The following is a 14,828-nucleotide window of genomic DNA, read 5'->3' on the forward strand; positions in this document are numbered from 1 at the left end:
AAGCGAATGGAAGGTAGACATCTCAGATTGAAGAAAGAAATGAAAGGCAAGAAATTAGATGATGGAAATCCACTGGGAGGTGTTAACAGACTGACAGACAAGGAAATTCACACTTTAAAAATATACTATGGGAAAGCTATCAGGGGTAACCTACGTAGTGTGTAAACAATGCAGCAAGCCGTGTGAGCAGTATTCTTTTACAAACTTTCCACAGATGATAATCCTCAGCAACCCTCTGTGACATATCGTGGTGCAAATATCTTCAGGTAGAAGCCAATGAAAATCCATACACCCGCAAACATTGTTTGCCACTTGCTGTTTTAGATGTTAACCAACTTTCAGGTACCTAGCCAAACCTGAACTGCTGAAAAACCACTGCTAAAAAGGTGCATTGAATACACAGAATTCGAATGACAGCTACAAACACCTTACATGGATGCGTTTCCCAAACACAGTGTTTGTGTCCTCAGTTGTGAAGATAGCTGCATTTGATGCCTCTCTAGTGTTCAATAGTGGAAATGTAGGTAGGATTAAGTGCCTGAAGAGACTAGGCTTTCATCCGGGTGCATCCACACTGAAAATACTCAGAAGCATCAATGAAGCGCAAACGGACAAAGCTCAGGCAGCGGCAGAAAAATTGCGAAAGATGGCTGGGAAAGGAAGGCAGGGGAAGAGGTTACTCCGGGAAAACGAGGAAGAGAATGAAGGTTATGGATATGAACAGCATTAGTCGTAGAGGTATAGCAGTACTGTCCAAAATTGAAATAAAACTTGGAATGCGAATTGCTGTAAATTGACATTTTAAGCTACAGAAAATGGTATAGGCATGCGTATTCGAATACAGAGATGTGTAAACAGGCAGAATACGGCGCTGCGGTCGGCAACGTCTATATGAGACAACAAGTTTCTGGCGTAGTTATTAGATCTGTTACTTCTGCTACAATGCCAGATTATCAAGATTTAAGTGAGTCTGAACGTGGTGTTACAGTCGGCGCACGAGCGATGGGACACAGCATCTCCGAGGTAGCGATGAAGTGGGGATTTTCCGGTATGACCATTTCACAAGTGTACTGTGAATATCAGGAATCCCGTAGAACATCAAATCTCCGACATCGCTGCGGCCGGAAAAACATCCTGCAAGAACGGGACAAACGAAGACTGAAGAGGATCGTTCAACGTGACAGAAGTGCGACCCTTCCGCAAATTACTGCAGATTTCAAATCTGGGCCATCAACAAGTGTCATCGTTCGAACCATTCAACGAAACATCATCGATATGGGCTTTCGGAGCCAAAGGCCCAGTCGTGTACCGTTAATGACTGCTCGACCAAAGCTTTACGCCTCACCTGGGCCCGTCAATACCGACATTGAACTGTTGATGACTGGAAACATGTTGGCTGTTCGCACGAGTCTCGTTTCAAATTGTATCTAACGGACGGACGTGTACGGGTTATGAGAGAGCCTCATGAATCCATGGAAACTGCATGTCAGCAGGGGACTCTTCAAGCTGGTGGAAGCTGTGTAATGGTATGGGGCGTGTGCAGTTTTAGTTATATGGAACTCCTGATACGTCTAGATACGACTGACAGGTCGTAAGCATCATGTCTGATCACCTGCTTCCATTCATGTCCATCGTGCATTCCGACGGACTTGTGCAATTCCAGCAGGAGAATGTGACACCCGACACGTCCAGTATTGCTACAGAGTGGCTCTAGGAACACTTTTCTGAATTTAAAAACTTCCGGTGGCCACCAAACTCCCCAGACATGAACATTATTGAGCATATCTGTAATGCCTTGCAACGTGCTGTTCAGGAGAGATTCCACCCCCTCGTACTCTTACGGATTTATGAACAGCCATGGAGGATTCATGTTGTCAATTTCCTCCTGCATTACTTCAGACATTAGTCGAGTCCATGCCACGTCATGTTGCGGCAGTTTTGTATGCTCGCGGGGGCCCTGCACGATATTAGGTAAGTGTACCAGTTTCTTTGGCTCTTCAGTGTATAATGTACCGTTTCTCAGGACTTATAAAAGCTACCATCCTGAAATTTGGCCGGTGTACCTGTTTCTTTGACTCTTCAGTGCGTAATGTACATTTTCTCAGGCACTATAAAGCCTAACATCCTGAACTTTGGCATAGTTCTGAAGAATTACTTACTGAATAATCCTGTGCAGCACTTTTCTATTACCTTTTCTCTGAGAAAAGTTCTTCTTTAAAATTTGAAAAAAATAGAGCTATCCCAGGTAACACAAAACTGAAAAATTAATTTCAAAGCAACTATCACCTTAAACTAAAATCTGTTCCACAAGTTTTATTAGCCTCTTATGCAGATATAAAATATGAAATTCCAGTTTTATTGCTTGCTTAGTTTATGAGAAAATGTACATTAAAGAAACAATGGTAATTAAAAATTTAAATCCTTATGAAATGGAACTCGATTCGCATTTCCAATCAAAAATTGCACAGAATTTTAAGCATTATGTTGTACACAGTAAGCTCAAGTTGTACTATTTTAGCTGTAATATTTTTGGAGATATATATGTTTAAGTGCAAGAATGCATTTTGCCCTACGTCTGTCCTTAAAGTCTGCACACCACTGTATATGGTGGTAACAGCTTCATTGTATCTACGTAACGCTTGAGAAAGAGGGATCATTCGAAATCGGAATGGGCAAATACAATTTAAAAAAGTATCTCTTGTGGGTTGTTATTATTATTGTTATTATGACAGTATACATTTCATGCAGAGAATAGAAGTTTTTGAAATGTGATGATGTAGAAGAATGCTGAACATTAGAAGGGCGGATCATGTGACAAATGAGAAGTACTGAATCGAATTATGGAAGACAGAAGTTTATGACACAACTTGAATGAAAGAAGGGGTATGTTAATAGGACACATCTTGAGACATCAGGGGACTGTCGGTTTGTTAATGGAAGGAATTGTGGGGGTCAAGACTGTAGAGGGAGACCAAGGCTTAAATCAAGTAAGCGTCAAATAAATGTAAGTTGGCAATAGTTATGGAGAGATGAAGACGCTGTGTAGGATAGACTAGTATGGGGAGCTGCATCAAACAAAACTTCAGACTGAAGACCACAACAACAACCTTTAAAAGCGGTGGTCAAACCAAGCAGAATAAGACAGGGCGACATACACTACTGCCCATTAAAATTGCTACACCACGAAGATGACGTGCTACAGACACAAAATTTAACCGACAGGAAGAAGATGCTGTGATATGCAAACGATTAGCTTTTCAGAGCATTCACGCAAGGTTGGCGCCAGTGGCGACAACTACAACGTGCTGTCATGAGGAAAGTTTCCAACCGATTTCTCATACACAAACAGCAGTTGACCGGCGTTGCCTGGTGAAACGTTGTTGTGATGCCTTGTGTGAGGAGGAGAAATGCGTACCATCACGTTTTCGACTTCGATAAAGATCGGATTGCAGTCTATCGCGATTTCGGTCTATCGTATCGCGACATTGCTGCACGCGTTGGTCGAGATTCAATGACTGTTAGCAGAATATGGAATCGGTGGCTTCAGTAGGGTAATACGGAACGCCGTGCTGGATCCCAACGACCTCGTATCACTGGCAGCCGAGATGACAGGCATCTTATCTGCATGGCTGTCACGGATCGTGCAGCCACGTCTCGATCCCTGAGACAACAGATGGGGACGTTTGCAAGACAACAACCATCGGCACGAACAGTTAGATGACGTTTGCAGCAGCATAGACTACCAGCTCGGAGACCATGGCTGCGGTTACCTTTGACGCTGCACCACAGACAGAAGCGCCTGCGATGGTGTACTCAACGACGAACCTGGGTGCGCGAATGGCAAAACGTCATTTTTTCGTGATGAATCCAGGTTCTGTTTACAGCATTATAATGGTCGCATGCGTGTTTGGCGACATCGTGGTGAACGTACATTGGAAGCGTGTATTCGTCATCGCCATACTGGCGTTTCACCCAGCGTGTGGTATGGGGTGCCATTGGTTACACGCCTCGGTCACTTCTTGTGCGCATTGACGGCACTTTGAATAGTGGCCGTTACATTTCAGATGTGTTACGACCCGTGGCTCTACCCTTCATTCGATCCCTGCGAAACCCTACATTTCAGCAGGATAATGCACCACTGCATTTTGCAGGTCCTGTACGGGCCTTTCTGGATACAGAAAATGTTCGACTGCTGCCCTGGCCAGCACATTCTCCAGATCTCTCACCAATTGAAAATGTCTGGTCAGTGGTAGCCGAGCAACTGGCTCGTCACAATATGCCAGTCACAACTCTTGAGGAACTGTGATATGGTGTTGAAGCTGCATTGGCAGCTGTACATGTACACTCCATCCAAGCTCTGTTTGACTCAATGCCCAGGCGTATCAAGGCCGTTATTACGGCCAGAGGTGGTTGTTCTGGGTACTGATTTCTCAGGATGTATGCATCCAAATTGCGTGGAAATGTAATTACATGTCAGTTCTAGTATAATATATTTGTCTAATGAATACCCGTTTATCATCTGCATTTCTTCTTGGTGTAGCAATTTTAATGGCCAGTAGTGTACGTTTCGTTCCGAATATTGTCGCTCGGAATGAAGGCTATGTACATCATTGAGATAGAAATAGGGAACCACCTGACAGATGTGTCCAAGGTAATTCTATTGATGCATTCTTGCTCCGTGTACTTTTTGCTGCAGTAGTACGCCTCTAAGCAAAAGAACTTCTCGATCCCTAGTTTGCGTCCACTGGCTGTCATGCCGAGTGAAGTGAGCAGTCGTCAGCCTAGCCTCACGTCGCTGGTGACAGCGACAGCGGAGGGCGGCGACAGTTCGGGCGCGCTCGACAGCTTCCGCCGGCTTCCGGGCGGCGGGCGGCGGCAGGCGTCGCGCGGCGTCGCGGCGCCGCGGCGCCGCCGGCAGACAGCAACACCTGCAGCGACCGCGGCCGCGACAGGACCTGCTGCACCCCTTCCGGTGAGTCCACGTGGCGGCCACGCCGCGCGCTAGCTCCAGCCGCGCCTAACACACGTCTCTTTCCACCGCCTCATAACGCCTGCGTCGTCTGTATTAACGCGCCGATACATCATTACTCCGCTGTTGTGGAGGGATCTCTCGACACGTTATCCGAACAACGGATACGATGTGGCCAGATGCTGAGGTTGCTGTCTTCGGCTATTGACAACCCAGTACGTTTCAAGTCTTCCGTACAATTTTGCAAATGTTCTTGTTCCTGAAGCCAGCGCAGCTGACTGTTAATACCGTTTGGCTGCGGATGGACTTAATTTCCGACTTCATTCACATGACAATATTTCATGAAACATGTGCGGGAGGTAACCGACCAGAGTATGCGAGTAGTCGGGATTTTCAGTCGATCTACCTGCGACACATTTAAAACATGGTGCGAGGACAGTGCACTATAAAGAGTATCCTTATGATTTGGAGGCAATATTCTTATATGATACGCTGTTCAGGCCTCTGCCAGAACCTGTCTCCAGTACAATTATTTACTTCTGACCACACTGATGTTAGATATCAGCAATCCAGTTGGAACACTAGAAAAGCCTTTCCCTTCTGTTTGCAGAAGAGTATTTGTGACCTCCGTCAATAAAAAATTCAAGGGCACTTTATAAATATCTGCTTGTAGACCTAATTGAAACCAGAGCGAGAACCTACGTGAAACTTTTATTCTTAAGCGTCGTTACAAGTTTTTCTGAAATGTCATCTCACCAGGAAGATTACTTTTCATTTTTATACCCCAATAGTACTTCTTTGGTAAACCTTGTACCTCAGTTGACTTCTACTAGGAGGAATTGAGGCAGTCGTGATAGAGGCTTTCAAGGAAATCGTAAGCTATGTACTACAGTCACTTATGAAGATGATTAAATATTAATACGAAGCGTATCAGAAATTCAGACAAGAGTTTCTCAGGTAATTAAGAGACACAAGATATCCCTGAAGCCAGGATGTTACTAGACTTCACTTTCTGAGATCGATAAGTTCTCGTATAAAATGTTACGGAAGTTGTGTTACAGTGTTGTTCCAGCTCTTAATAATAATGGCGTACAACAAGTGGGGAAGCACAGCGATTAAGGGCTGTGAGTCGTATTCACGTAGAGCTACGTTAATATTCCTATTCGACCTCCTGATTCAAATTATTTGGAAGGTTTCGTTAATTAGTATGGATGAATGCCGATAAGATTCATTGTCCAATGCCTATTTCTTCCTCCAAAACTTCACTACTAATTCGAATGACCTGTGTCAGCGGAACCTATCTCCTTTTACTTTCCTAATATTCTAATCATGCAACTGCCGCTACTTTTTGTCACTGATGGAGTCATTAGGACAGTAATATGGTATTTCTGTCTTCGAATAACCGCAATGACGAGAAGATAACTGTAGGACCTACATCGCGAACGAGTATTTTCTCAAATCTGTAACAAAATATCTATAAAATCATATAATTCCTTCACGTATTGTATCCGCAGAATATGTGTGGCACAGGACATGCCATTCGTACTCAATCATATCTTAGGTCTAAGTTCCATCGTACTAAATCTTTCTCCTCCCAATAACTGACATCAATTTTCTTTGTGCTAGATAAGAACTAGGAAGAACTAACTGTTATCGACGAGATGGTCTTATTGACAGAGCCACACTCAGTGTAAATTTTGATGCATGATCAGTTATGAGGCATTTAAGATAAGATATCCTGATGGATCCAATCGTCCAACATCTCAAATTAAATTTCTTTATTAAGTTGCTACAACTGTCGTACTGGCAGAACTCAGTTTTCACGGGAAACTAACCTCTTCGTCACACCCACGTAAGGGATAGCTGTAATTTGTGACTGTGGGTGATCCGTTAGGTGCCTCCGCATAGGTGGGAAAACAATACTACCCCATGTTTCGAGGTGTCAGGACTGCTTTAAAACTAATATTGAACCGAAAATTTAGCAGTAGATAGAATTGGGCAAAGTTTCATGGATGAGGACGCAGGTCGTAGCAAATTCAGCGTCTGGTGTAGAATGAGGAAGAAAAGATGATTTCCTAGCCATCATCATAAGGAATTATGTAGTTTATAAGGTCAGTAACCCTCAGACAATGTTATATGCGTAAAAATTCCTAGATTCTGTAATAAGAAGGAAAAAGGATGATTAGAGTTTAACATACCGTCGACAGCGTGGTCATTAGAGACGGAGCACAAGCTTGCATTACGAAATGAAATCGGCCGCGTCCTTTTCAAAGGAACCACCTCGACTTTTGTGTGGAGTGATGTAGGGAAGTCACAGAAAACATAAATCTGGATTGCCGGAAGGTGATCTGAATCGTCCAGTAAGTTAACTACTGCGCCACCTCGCCCGGTGGTACTCTACGAAGACGTACAGAATGTTAATATCTATCACAAAGATTCGCACCTGAACATCAATATGTAAATTAAAAGATCTGATAGTGTAACACAGCAGAACTCATGATAAACCACGGAAGTCAGTCACACAAGTGACATACTTCGCAGTGACAGGTCGAAGGAATATAAGGTGGAAGCACTTTGCAAGTCCTGTTAGTGGGGAAAGGAAAGTTCAGATTCTAAGTCAGCGGACGAAATCTGAGATAGTAGGTCATCTGTGAAAAAGGAATAAAATAGATCTCTCTGGAGAACTAAACTTTATCACACTGGGGTTTTCACCAAATTGACTTAATAGATGCTAAATGTTCAAAGAAGAACTGCATAATATTTGCAGGTCTCAGCTTTGTTTTTTTTTTTTTTTTTTTCCCACAGAAGAGCGTGAAAGACATCCGAAACGATCACTAATGATCAGCTTTGTTTTTTTTTTTCAGCAGAAGAGCGTCAAAGACATCCCCAACTATCACTAATGAAAGAAAGCACAACCATGTCGTTACGTGCATCGCAACAAATGGTATCGAAAACAGAACCGTCGAATGTATTTCTATGCAGAAAAACTTCATCGTTTAAGGACCAAGTTGGTACCGTTACAGTAGTTCGTTGCTCTTCAGGATTGAAAGCACGGTCTTCCTCCCCACATACTATCCAAGAGTGGAATAGGAAGGGGAATAATTGAGACTGGTCTGCCGCGTACCTTCCATTGCATGATGACCTCAGGGATAATTAAGTAAATTTAAATGGATAAGGTGATACCTCACTAGACGACTGACGGACTCGCACAGCGAGCTGGAGAACTGGACGAGGACAAGACATTGGCCGTTTAATTCCGCTGGAGTAGGACTAAGCTGAGATAATTAACAACCCTGTTCCTGGAATAGAAAATAGGCCCAAAACAAAACAGGAGGAACACTACAAGTTATCCTGGCAGAGCTCCGAGGCGCCGTAAGAGATCCATTTGAAAAGTGAGCTATTTATGAAGAGACGGACCCGGCCGTTTAAATCACCGGCTCCGCCACTGGCGCCCTCAGTTTGTCTCCAGCTACGCGTGTCGGCTGGACGTGAGAGTGTGGACTCGCTGCCGGAGTTTCGGTGGCGCCACGCCGGGCCCAACTTCTCACGGCTGTCCCTGGTTAACGACAGCTGACTGCTTTTGTGTGCGCGCGGCGCGCCGCGCCATGCCAAGAATTCGCGCTCCGGCTTTAAATACCTCTGGGGCGGTTCGCGAGGGGCTCTTCTCTTGTTGCCGTGCGCAGTTCAATGCCCATGCGAAGCAGCCAGACTCGAGAATACGTTCAACGAACGATGGTACTTCTCCGCGACGGTTACAAGAGATCTCGAAGAACTCTCGATGTCCTCTCGCCTTCTTGAGAAAGTAACTTTAATAATTTTCCAACTGTAAATTACGAATGCAAATGTCACGTAAGCCTTTGCTTCTTTTACGTAAAGTAAATGATGGAAATAAAAGCACCAATCATTAGACAACAATCAGAAAATAATGGGTGCTACTGCCTAGAAAAAAAAATTTGCATTATCGCATCGCGACAACCTTGAGGGAGCTGGTTAGCTGCAGAAACAAGTCCTGGAAATTGTATGCACAGATGATACAAAACATTAGGATCGTTGCCCACTGCAAGATTGAAACGTACACTACTGACTATTAAAGTTGCCACACCAAGAAGAAATGCAGATGATAAACGGGTATTCATTGGACAAATATATTATACTAGAACTGACATATGATTACATTTTCACGCAATTTGGGTGCATACATTCTGAGAAATCAATACCCAGAACAACCACCTCTGGCCGTACTAACGGCCTTGATACGCCTGGGCATTGAGTCAAACAGAGCTTGGATGGCGTGTACAGGTACAGCTAGCCATGCAGTTTCAACACGATACCACAGTTCATCAAGATTAGTGACTATCGTATTGTGACGAGCCAGTTGCTCGGCCACCATTGACCAGACGTTTTCAATTGGTGAGAGATGTGGAGAATGCTCTGGCCAGGGCAGCAGTCGAACATTTTCTGTACCCAGAAAGGCCCGTACAGGATCTGCAACATGCGGTCGTGTATTATCCTGCTGAAATGTAGGGTTTCGCAGGGATCGAATGAGGGGTAGACCCAAGGGTCGTAACACATCTGAAATGTAACGTCCACTGTTCAAAGTGCTGTCAATGCGAACAAGAGGTGACCGAGACGTGTAACCAATGGCACCCCATACCATCACGCCGGGTGAAACGCCCGTATGGCGATGACGAATACACGCCTCCAATGTGCGTTCACCACGATGTCGCCAAACACGGATGCGACCATCATGATGCTGTAAACAGAACCTGGATTCATCCGAAAAAATGACGTTTTGCCATTCGTGCACCCAGGTTCGTCGTTGAGTACACCATCGCAGGCGCTCCTGTCTGTGATGCAGCGTCAAGGGTAACCGCAGCCATGGTCTCCGAGCTGATAGTCCATGCTGCTGCAAACGTCGTCGAACTGTTCGTGCAGATGGTTGTTGTCTTGCAAATGTCCCCATCTGTTGACTCAGGGATCGAGACGTTGCTGCACTATCCGTTACAGCCGTGCGGATAAGATGCCTGTCATCTCGACTGCTAGTGATACCAGGCCGTTGGGATCCAGCACGGCGTTCCGTATTACCCTCCTGAACCCACCGATTCCATATTCTGCTAACCATAATTGGATCCTGACCAACGCGAGCAGCAATGTCGCGATACGATAAACCGTAATCGCGATAGGCTACAATCCGACCTTTATCAAAGTCAGAAACGTGATGGTATGCATTTCTCCTCCTTACACGAGGCATTACAACAACGTTTCACCAGGCAACGCCGGTCAACTGCTGTTTGTATATGAGAAATCGGTTGGAAACTTTCCTCATGTCAGCACGTTGTAGGAGTCGCCACCGGCGCGAACCTTGTGTGAATGCTCTGAAAAGCTAATCGTTTGCATATCACAGATCTTCTTCCTGTCGGTTAAATTTCGCGTTTGTAGCACATCATCTTCGTGGTGTAGCAATTTTAATGGCCAGTAGTATACTTTTTGGAGCTGGGGGCGCGTGATGCGATAAGAAAGTTTAGCTTACATCAGCAGCAGAGACGAATGGGGAATCATGCAGCGAAGATACGAGCCACAAAAGGGGAAATCCACAAACGTATGCTAGTTTGAAACGAGCAGACTGTTACGGCTTGGCGCCTGCGAACGTGCATCTCGGAAACGGCGATATTAGTTGTTTCTTCATAAGTAAATTTCTACGGAAATTGGTTGAAGGAAGGTCAGACCACGAGTAGGCGACAAGGTGCTGGATGTCCACGTACTAGCACAGAACGTGGAGGTCGGACGCTTGCCCTCTTTGAGAGGCAGGATAGGAGGCACTCTGTGGCAGGTCTGACGGCAGAGTACAATGCTGATGCCAGGCAAGAGGTGGAAAATTTTCCAAACTAATAGCCAATGAACGTAGCACAGAATCAACACGAACGACAAAAAAAAAAAAAATGGATCTGAGCACTATGGTTCTTAACTTCTGATGTCATCAGTCCCCTAAAACTTAGAACTACTTAAACCTACCTAACCTAAGGACATTACACACATCCATGCCCGAGGCAGGATTCGAACCTGCGACTGTAGCGGTCGCGCGGTTCCAGACTGCAGCGCCTATACCCGCTCGGTCACTCCGACAGGCAACACAAACGACAGCAAGAGACGCTTGACCAGCTTGAAAATCAACATCAGTCAATTCAAAATCATCACAGCCACCACTATTGATGGACCAAGTAGAACACCAATAATCCTAGCGGTATCAACATTCATAACACAGTGTCTCCACATACAAAACAGTCTCTTAGAAACACTGAGAGAAAAAATCGCAACACCAAAAAATAATTAATGTTAAGTTTAGGTAATATATTTAAGTGAATAACATTGCAAGGTCACAGGTTAATGTACCCGCAAGATAAGCCATTGAAAATGTGAAATGCTGATACATGCTTGCATACTGTTGTACCAGTGCCGGATGTCGGTTTCTGGGATCGAGTTCCATGCCTGTTGCACTTGGTCGTTCAATACATGGACGGTTAATGTTGATTGTGGATGACCCTGGAGTTTTCGTATGATGAAGTTCCACAAGTGCTGGATACGAGACAGATACGGTGATCGAGCAGGCCAAGGCAACATGTCGACACGCTGTAGAGCAAGTTGGGTTACAACAGCGGTATGTGGGCGAGCGTTATCCTGTTGGAAAACTCCCCTGAAATGCTGGTTCATGACTGGCAGGACAACTGGTAGAACCACTAGACTGATGCTCCAATGTCAAGTCAGCATGGGTGAGATAGCCACGAGAGTGCTCCTGCTGTCATACGAAATCGCATCCTGCTGTAGGCCCAATGTGTTTAACACGCTGAAAGGTTGGTTGCAGGTCTTCAACTAGCCTCCTTTTAATCAACACGCAGCCATCACTGGCACCGAGTCAGAATCAGCTTTCATCAGAAAACACAACAGACATCTACCCTGAGCCGGTCGGAGTGGTCGAGCGGTTCTAGGCGCTTCAGTCTGGAACCGCGCGACCGCTACGGTCGCAGGTTCGAATCCTGCCTCGGGCACGGATGTGTGTGATGTCCTTCGGTTAGTTAGGTTTAAGTAGTTTTAAGTTCTAGGGGACTGATGACCTCAGACGTTAAGTCCCATAGTGCTCAGAGCCAGTTTTGAACCTCCACCCTGCCTTCCTAGAAGCTCTCGCTTGAAACCATTGAAGACGCAAATGGCGGTGGTTTGAGCTCAGTGGAATGCACGCTACAGGGCGTCTGGCTCGGAGCTGTACTCTAAGTAACCGATTTGTAACAGTTCGTTGTGTCACTGTGGTGCCAACTGCTCCTCACACTGTTGCTGCAGACGCAGCACGATGCGCCAGAGCCGTACGCGGAACAATGGTGCTCTCTCCTCTCGGTAGTGCCACGTGACCGACCGGAGCCCCGGATATTCTCGTGACCGCCGCTGGCAGCAAACATGTGCGATGGCTACATTCCTGCCAGGTATTTCTGCTGTACTGCAGAAGGAAATCCAGCTTCTCGTAGACTTTCATAAGATCTCGTTCAGGCTCAGTGAAGTTTTTTGTCGCCTTGAAGGCTTTCTTCACTAACATTGACTCACCACATCCAGTCTCAAAGGTAACTGTACTTAAAGCAAACCTGATTTATTTCTTCATAGTGGCGCTATTAGCGCCTCTCTTATGCAGCTAATGTGAAATTTGCATAGACATCATCTCTCAGACATAGACTCCTTGGTGCAGCATTTTTTTTTCCTGTCGGTACGATTGGACGCCAACGAAACACACAGTGCACACGACGACGAGGCATCTCGGCGAATGAGTAACAGAAAAGTGCAAACATAACGTAATACACTCCTGGAAATGGAAAAAAGAACACATTGACACCGGTGTGTCAGACCCACCATACTTGCTCCGGACACTGCGAGAGGGCTGTACAAGCAATGATCACACGCACGGCACAGCGGACACACCAGGAACCGCGGTGTTGGCCGTCGAATGGCGCTAGCTGCGCAGCATTTGTGCACCGCCGCCGTCAGTGTCAGCCAGTTTGCCGTGGCATACGGAGCTCCATCGCAGTCTTTAACACTGGTAGCATGCCGCGACAGCGTGGACGTGAACCGTATGTGCAGTTGACGGACTTTGAGCGAGGGCGTATAGTGGGCATGCGGGAGGCCGGGTGGACGTACCGCCGAATTGCTCAACACGTGGGGCGTGAGGTCTCCACAGTACATCGATGTTGTCGCCAGTGGTCGGCGGAAGGTGCACGTGCCCGTCGACCTGGGACCGGACCGCAGCGACGCACGGATGCACGCCAAGACCGTAGGATCCTACGCAGTGCCGTAGGGGACCGCACCGCCACTTCCCAGCAAATTAGGGACACTGTTGCTCCTGGGGTATCGGCGAGGACCATTCGCAACCGTCTCCATGAAGCTGGGCTACGGTCCCGCACACCGTTAGGCCGTCTTCCGCTCACGCCCCAACATCGTGCAGCCCGCCTCCAGTGGTGTCGCGACAGGCGTGAATGGAGGGACGAATGGAGACGTGTCGTCTTCAGCGATGAGAGTCGCTTCTGCCTTGGTGCCAATGATGGTCGTATGCGTGTTTGGCGCCGTGCAGGTGAGCGCCACAATCAGGACTGCATACGACCGAGGCACACAGGGCCAACACCCGGCATCATGGTGTGGGGAGCGATCTCCTACACTGGCCGTACACCACTGGTGATCGTCGAGGGGACACTGAATAGTGCACGGTACATCCAAACCATCATCGAACCCATCGTTCTACCATTCCTAGACCGGCAAGGGAACTTGCTGTTCCAACAGGACAATGCACGTCCGCATGTATCCCGTGCCACCCAACGTGCTCTAGAAGGTGTAAGTCAACTACCCTGGCCAGCAAGATCTCCGGATCTGTCCCCCATTGAGCATGTTTGGGACTGGATGAAGCGTCGTCTCACGCGGTCTGCACGTCCAGCACGAACGCTGGTCCAACTGAGGCGCCAGGTGGAAATGGCATGGCAAGCCGTTCCACAGGACTACATCCAGCATCTCTACGATCGTCTCCATGGGAGAATAGCAGCCTGCATTGCTGCGAAAGGTGGATATACACTGTACTAGTGCCGACATTGTGCATGCTCTGTTGCCTGTGTCTATGTGCCTGTGGTTCTGTCAGTGTGATCATGTGATGTATCTGACCCCAGGAATGTGTCAATAAAGTTTCCCCTTCCTGGGACAATGAATTCACGGTGTTCTTATTTCAATTTCCAGGAGTGTAGATAACAGACTTCTTGGGAAGAGAGCAGTGATGTGGATCTAGAACTCCAGCTGTTTGAATGTGATGCTCGTTTTTAGTTTCCTGCCTAATTACAACATGCCTGTCACGAAATATTACGAGATCGTAAAATGAAGATACTTTTTCGACTCTATTCCCACATCAGCCTATTCATCGCATGTTAATATATAGTTCAAAGCCAGAAATAAGTAAAGAATTCCTTATACGTATAGACCGGCAGAATTTATTTTGCCCAGTTGGAAGGCGGACTATGGGGACGACAAGAAACTGCAGGCACGTCGACGATCCATGTCTGAGATCAAGAATCTTCTTTCAGTTAGTATACAGATCACTGAAAGAGAGTGTTTCAGTATATTCTTCGACAAAGTGTGGAATGTTATATAATGGGTGGGCTGGCGATGTAGTTCGTTGATAGAATAGTGTGTTGAGATTTTTTTAAAGCAGTTATATTTGTATGATGTCGTCGGTGCTGGAAAATCCTCTCTGAATGAGAAAATAATTAAGTATTATGAGTATTCTACGAATACCAACATCATCACTGTTGCTCTTGAGAACTTGCGTGAATATCAAGAGGTGATA

The 14,828-nt window shown here is 46.1% G+C and overlaps 1 protein-coding gene across 5 annotated transcripts in view; it reads left to right on the forward strand.

Moving 5' to 3' along the window:
- The first annotated feature begins 4,899 nt into the window (after positions 1-4,899).
- Positions 4,900-14,828, forward strand: part of LOC126091654 (serine-rich adhesin for platelets) — a 443,990-nt gene continuing 434,061 nt past the window's right edge. For 3 of the 5 annotated variants that reach the window (XM_049907085.1, XM_049907086.1, XM_049907090.1), the window contains exon 1: positions 4,900-4,972. The gene's annotated coding sequence lies outside the window, so the exon portion shown is untranslated. Of the gene's footprint in view, positions 4,973-8,414; positions 8,529-14,828 lie in introns of those variants that run through there. The other 2 variants (XM_049907087.1, XM_049907089.1) reach the window with 1 other exon arrangement.

The sequence above is a fragment of the Schistocerca cancellata genome, chromosome 1, assembly GCF_023864275.1.
Source record: "Schistocerca cancellata isolate TAMUIC-IGC-003103 chromosome 1, iqSchCanc2.1, whole genome shotgun sequence".
NCBI classification, from domain to species: domain Eukaryota; kingdom Metazoa; phylum Arthropoda; class Insecta; order Orthoptera; family Acrididae; genus Schistocerca; species Schistocerca cancellata.